Raw genomic sequence first — 7,064 nt, forward strand, 5'->3', positions numbered from 1 at the left:
CTAACAGACATATAGATCTGGCATATTTCAGCAGCTCTATCACAAGTCGAAACCTAAAACTGTAACTCATTTGTGTGTGCATGTTTATCTGCTTTAACTTTGTCAATAACTCCCCTATTTATTTTTCCTAGTTAAGTTAGTTTATTACAGGATTGGCTACAGGCATTGTATTTGGTTTGAGATCTGCAGTATAATTGACCTGGGGTAAGTCACTCGTCCTTTGGGACTGGGAGTAACTGGCATATTTTTGTGATCTTCGGTGTAAAGTGACCATCTATCACACAGTCAAACTTGCCTGGGGGAGAGCACAATAGCTATAAATGCCCTGTGGCTCCATGATAAGGCTCTATAGTGCCTGAGGAGTTTACACTTGTTACTTGGTTGTTGAAACCTAAGCATAGAACACACAACCAGTTTGGGATTTGTGCCTTGCTTCCTAACGTTCTACCCTGAGTTTGGTATTCTCACTCGTGTGCCACTCCTCACAGCATAACACACCCATCTGGGCCAATGGACTTTGATGAATTCTCGACAACTGGCCCATCCCCATTGAACAATGCTTTGGTTTGTTTTTCTACACAGGTGGGGCAAGACTGACCAAGGCAGGGAGGGGGCTGTAGCATCCCAGCAAAACACAAGGTAGGCAGTCTGAGGTCTCCTTAAGAGTCGGAGGCTGCTCTGAGCTTGGAGACAACAATCCCTACATGGAGGAAGGACTTGTAGGAGTATAGGTGCTGGAACTAGGGGTGCTGGGGGTTCTGCAGCACCCCCTGGCTTGAGGCAGTTTCCATCATGTACAGGGTTTACAATTTGACTCAATGGATCTCAGTACCCCCACTATACAAATTGTTCCAGCACCCCTGTGTAGGAGAGAAAGGGACTCTGGCCAGTGTGAAACACGACCAAACCTCGGAATGCCAAGACGCGTGAGCTCAGGCTAAGAGAGGGTTCATCGCAGGACTATCACTCTGTTTTCAAAGATCTGTAACTTTCAAGGGCTTTAACAGTAAATTTTTTGGTTAAGTGATGAGTCTGTGGATTACAGGCAAGTCAATCAGTTCCAAGATAGATAGATAGATAGATAGATAGATAGATAGATAGATAGATAGAAAGAATTATAAAACACATAGAAGGACATGAAATGATAGGGAATAGCCAACACATCAGTAAAGAAAAATTGTTAACAAAATGGGACTCTGTGGAGAACCCAAGAAAGATATTAAGCAGTATGGTCTATTAGCTAGGGCCGTGGTCTCTGAGGCAAGAGGAAAGAGTTCTGATCTTGTTTGAGCCAATCACCTGCTGTGTGACCTTGGGTGAGCTGATTTGCTTCTCTGTTCCTCTTTATCTGTCTTTCCTAGACAGATGGTTAGTTACTTGGGACAAAGACTATCTCTCATTATGTGTTTGGACAATGCCTAGCCCAATGAAGGTCTGATCTCATTTATTGACCTTGTATGCTGCCGTACAAAATGTAGTAATGATTTAAATCAAAGGCCCTTTTTTTGGTGCCCATAGGGAATAAAGAGAACAGGTTGGTTTTAATTCATTAGTATTTCCAAAAGCCTTCGAAAAGTCCCTCACAGGCCTCTGTTTAAAAACATGAGAGCATCAAAGGTGAAAGAGGAAGTACTATAATCGATCTGAAACATGATCAGATATAGGAAACAAAGAGCAAGAATAAATGGTGAAGTTTCACTATGGCAAAAGGTTTCACCAAGGACAGTGGGGTTTCACAAGTTTTCCTGATATGAGTTGTGTAATGTATGATCTGAAAAAGTAGGTGAGCAGTGAGATGGCAAATTTTGCAGATAGTACAAAATAATTTAGGTTAGTCAAAATCTGAGAAGGCAACATGGTGGCAGGTGCAATTTGTTGTTAAGAAGTGTAAGATAATGCAAACTGAATGGAACAATTTGAACTTCCCCTGCCCCTTACTGGGCTCCAATATAACTGTGTGAACTCATGGGAGAGACATTGCAGACAACTCCATGGACTGTGAATGGCTAGCCAACTACAAAAGCAGTTTCTCCTCCCTTGGTGTTTACACCTCAACTGCTAGAAGGGGGCCTCATCCTCCCTGATTGAACTAACCTCGTTATCTCTAGACTGATTCTTGCCTGCATATTTATACCTGCCTTTGGAAATTTCCACCACATGCGTCTGATGAAGTGGGTATTCACCCATGAAAGCTTATGCTCCAATACCTTTGTTAGTCTATAAAGTGCCACAGGACTCTTTGTAAATCTACCCTGCATACCCATGAGGCACACCAAATGTCAAGACAATCCTAGTAACAGTTCAGATTTTAGAATACTTAGGCCTTGGCTACACTTGCGAGTTACAGTGCAATAAAGCTGCCCAGAGCGCTGTTCCTCACTCCCCGTCTACACCTGCAAGGCACGTACAGCACTGTGTCTCCGCGACTACAGCGCTGCTGGTACTCCACCTCCCTGAGAGGAATAACCTTTGCTGCGCCTTGGCTACAACTCCCAGTTGTCAGTGTGAACGAGGAGTTAACTTGCTGCACTGTGATAATCCCCTTATCAAGTGGCCACTCTTCTCATTGTTGTGATGGGCTGCAGGAATGCTGCAGGAATGCGGAAGTGCCGCTCCGTTTCAGAGAGAAAAAGCAAACATTTTGCTGTTTGCTTTGAGTGAGTGAGTGAGTGAGTGAGTGAGTGAGAAGCAGTGGGGGCAGGAGGGTCTGAACTTACAAGACAGCATGCTGACACACTCTCAGCACCTCAAAAACCCACTCTCTTTCCCCCGACATACACACAACACACTCCCTGTCACACTCCACCACCCCCATTTGAAAAGCATGTTGCAGCCACTTGAACGCTGGGATAGCTGCCCATAATGCACCACTCCCAACGCAGCTGCAAGTGCCTCAAATGTGGCCACGCCACTGCGCTGTCAGCTGTAAGTGTGGACAGACTGCCGCACTTTTCCTACTCAGCTGTACGAAGGCGGGTTTAACTCACAGCGCTGTACAGCTGCAAGTGTAGCCATACCCTTATAAGAGTCAGGTTTTAAACAGCAAGCTATTCTCACATTTAACTCTAACAAAGCTTGTGCTCTACTATAATGGTGCACTCCTAGTTTTAGTGCGCTAGCCCAAGTGAAGCTCAAGTGAGTCTGTCTATACAGGCTGGGAATGTTACTCCCACCTGCAATGTAGACATGCTCAAGATACCCCAGCTATTAATGTGTGTATCTCAGAAAGAAACCAGCATATTTGTGGAAACAGTGTTCTGTTTTCCCAGCCCTACTCCCCTTTCTGTCTGACCCAATATTGCCCTGCTCCATCTGTTTTCCTTATGTTCCTTGTTGGGTGTCAAGGCTTGGAGGGCCAGATGGTGGAATGAGGGCAGAGGAAAAGAGAGTGATGGACCTTCTATTCCCCAAACATTTACTCTGAGATTTTCAAAACCTCCCAAGTAGTAGAGTTGGTTGGAATTTATAGGTCAAAAATGGTCTGTTGACCAAAATGAATATTTTTGCAGAAGATTTCAATTTTAATCCAAATTTTCTGTTATTTATGAAAAACAAACAAACAAACAAAAACACACACAGAAACTGAAAATAATAAAAAAAATCAATAAAAATGCTTGGGATATTAAATATGATCAGTTTTTGAAAAAAAAATTGTTTTGGTGTTTAGAGAATGAAAACTTTTACTAGAAATGGAAACATCTAAGTGAATGCAGTTTCAAAACCTAAATATTTTGTACTAAAATAAGTTTGTGGAAGCCCAAGTATTTTGGGACAAAATGATTTTTCAGTGCTAATTTTAATATTTTAGTTAATGGTTTAATTTTTTGATCAATGTTTTCATTTTTCAGTAATGACTTTTCATTTTTAAAGCATTTTTGTGTTTTAAAAATTATTATTTTTAACCAACCCTTCAAAGATGTCAATGACAACAGGTAAAAATTAAGGCTGTCAAGCAATGAAAAAAATTAATCATGATTAATCCTGCGATTAAAAAAAATAATCACGATTAATCGTGCAATTAATCACACTGTTAAACAATAATAGAATACCAATTATTTAAATATTTGTGGATGTTTTCTACTTTTCAAATATATTGATTTCAATTACAACATAGAACACAAAGTGTACAGTGCTCAATTTATCTTTAATTTTGATTACAAAATTTGTGCTTTAAAAAACAAAAGAAATAGTATTTTTCAGTTCACCTCATACAAGTACTGTAGTGCAATCTCTTTATCACAAAAGTAAAACGTACAAATGGAGAATTATGTACAAAAATAACTGCATTCAAAAATAAAACATTGTAAAACTTTAGCCCCTACAAGTCCACTCAGTCCTACTTCTTGTTCAGCCAGTCTCTCAGACAAACAAGTTTGTTTTCATTTTCAGGAGATAATGCTGCCCACTTCTTGTTTACAATGTCACCTGAAAGTGAGAACAGGTGTTCTCATGGCACTGTTGTAGCCAGTGTTGCAAGATATTTATGTGCTAGATGCACTAAAAGTTCATATGTCCCTTCATTTTCAACCATCATTCCAGAGGACATCGTCCATGCTGATGACGGGTTCTGCTCGATAACGATCCAAAGCAGTGTGCACTGCTGCATGTTCACTTTCATCATCTGAGTCAGATGCCACCAGCAGAAAATTGATTTTCTTTTTTGATGGTTAGGGTTCCATAGTTTCTGCAGCAGAGTGATGCTCTTTTAAGACTTCTGAAAGCATTCTCCATGCCTCGTCCCTCTCAGATGTTGGAAGGCACTTCAGATTCTTAAACCTTGGATTGAGTGCTGTAACTATCTTTAGAAATCTTACATTGGTACCCTCTTTGCTTTTTGTCAAATCTGCAGTGAAAGTGTTCTTAAAATGGACATGTGCTGGGTCATCATCTGAGACTGCTATAATATTAATTAACACATTTTTTTAACAAGCATCATCAGCACGGAAGCATGGCCTCTGGAACAGTAGCCAAAGCATGAAGGGGAATTTGAATGTTTAGCATATCTGGCACGTAAATACCTTGCAATGCCCGCTACAAAAGTGCTATGCAAAAGCCTATTCTCACTTTCTGTTGACATTGTGACTAAGAAGCCAGCAGCATGTAAACAAACTTGTTTGTCTTAGCGATTGGCTGAATAACAAGTAGGACTGAGTGGACTTTTAGGCTGTAAAGTTTTACATTGTTTTGTTTTTGAGTGCAGTTATGTAACAAAATAAAATCTACATTTGTAAGTTGCACTTTCACGATAAAGAGATTGCATTATGGTACTTGTCTGAGGTGAACTGAAAAATACTATTTCTCTTGTTTATCATTTTTACATTGCAAATATTTGTAATAAAAATAATAATATAAAGTGAGCACGCTATACTTTGTATTCTGGGTTGTAATTGAAATAAATATATTTGAAAATGTAGAAAAACATCCAAAATATTTAATAAATTTAAATTTCAGTGAGACTAAAACTGCGATTAATCACAATTAATTTTTTGAGTTAATCATGTGAGTTAACCGTGATTAAGCGACAGCCCTAGTAAAAATGAGCAAACAAACAAAAACATCTTGGGGAGAGAGGGGTGATTTTCAAAAGGATCACTGACTGTTAGTTGTCCAGGTGCTCCTGAAAATCCTACAAGGCATCTAAATACCTTTAAAAATCTGGCCCTCAGACACTTAGAAATCGCTGCCTCATTGATGTTCAACATCCATGCACCTAAGTCAGGTTTCAAATTGGAACTTAGGCTCCTACGTCACTTTTCAAGATTTTACCCTATGTGTTTGCCCAAGGTCACATGGGAAGCCAGTGGCAGAGTAAGAAATTGACTCCAGCTCTCCCAGCTCCCAGGTCAGCACCTTCCTGCTTTCCTTTACCAGAAATGTGCTGGTTTCATTGTGTTTCCACAAGTTCTTCCCTTGCAAGAAAGGCCACATTGAGCCAATCAGTCCATGAACCATCCCCTCAGTCAGAGCGAATTTAAGAAGTGGTGACAATATTGCGTTAGCAACTTGTTCAAAATATTTTCCTCCCCTCTGGGTGTTGAAGAGACCTCAAAAGGCCCTTCCACTCCCACAATCACATATACAAATGGAGAGGGAGGTGCAGCATCAGAGCAGCCCATAAGGTCTCCTGCATCAGTATGAGACAATGGGCCACAGAGGTTTTATATTAGCATCTGGAGAATCCATTGGGACCAGCATGAAGTGCCTAAATACCTTTAAATATCTGGCTCAGAGTCACTTTTGAAAAAGGGATTTAAGCTCCTAAATCTCTAAGGTGCTTGTGAAAATTTGATCCTCGAGGTATCTCTTCATTTCAGAGTTAACCCAGTTTTTAGCCCAAAAGCTTCTACTGTCCACACACAATACCCTGTGACCCAGGTTTGGAGATGCTTTGAATCCAGGCTGGCTATCCCAGTTAGGGGCGTGGCTTAGAGCCCAGGGTCCACTTTAATTTGGGCTGGGACATGTCCACTTTGCAGTGAGGAGACAGGATACTGAGAGTCCTCCATGTCTTCCCCCATAGTTGTATTTTCCTGCCTTTCTTCCTACACCCTTCTTCTGCATCTCAAGTCACCTACCAGTCTATATGCACCGGTTTGGGGTTAAACCCCACATACCAGGTGGCCTGCTCTACACAGCCCCTGGAAAGCACTTGAACATAGTTACAGAAAATCAAACTTGAACATGTTACCGAAATATCGGGTCCACCTAGCTGAGAGCCAATAACAGCCAGACAGGGATAAGGAGGAGTTGCTTTATTCTGCAGAAGAAAGGAGAGCTTTGCACCTTAGTACAAAAACTCTGTCTTACACACATTTTACAGATCCTTTATACACATTCAGACCAAGGTCCTTGCAGTGTTAACACTTGATTGGTGGTGGTCAGACCCGTGCTTTTGCTATCTGGTCAGTGAAAACCGGCTTGGGACCAGCTCCAACTACCTTAAGGCCTTGAAGGGAAAACAGTTGAAAAGTTCAGGCTACTGTGTCCTTAAGGTGTCTGCTTCCCCCTAATGGCCGCTGGCTGACATAACGAATGCTCGGGCTCACTAGTAACTTTCACAGTCC

The sequence above is a fragment of the Emys orbicularis genome, chromosome 12 (genome assembly GCF_028017835.1).
Source record: "Emys orbicularis isolate rEmyOrb1 chromosome 12, rEmyOrb1.hap1, whole genome shotgun sequence".
NCBI lineage: Eukaryota > Metazoa > Chordata > Testudines > Emydidae > Emys > Emys orbicularis.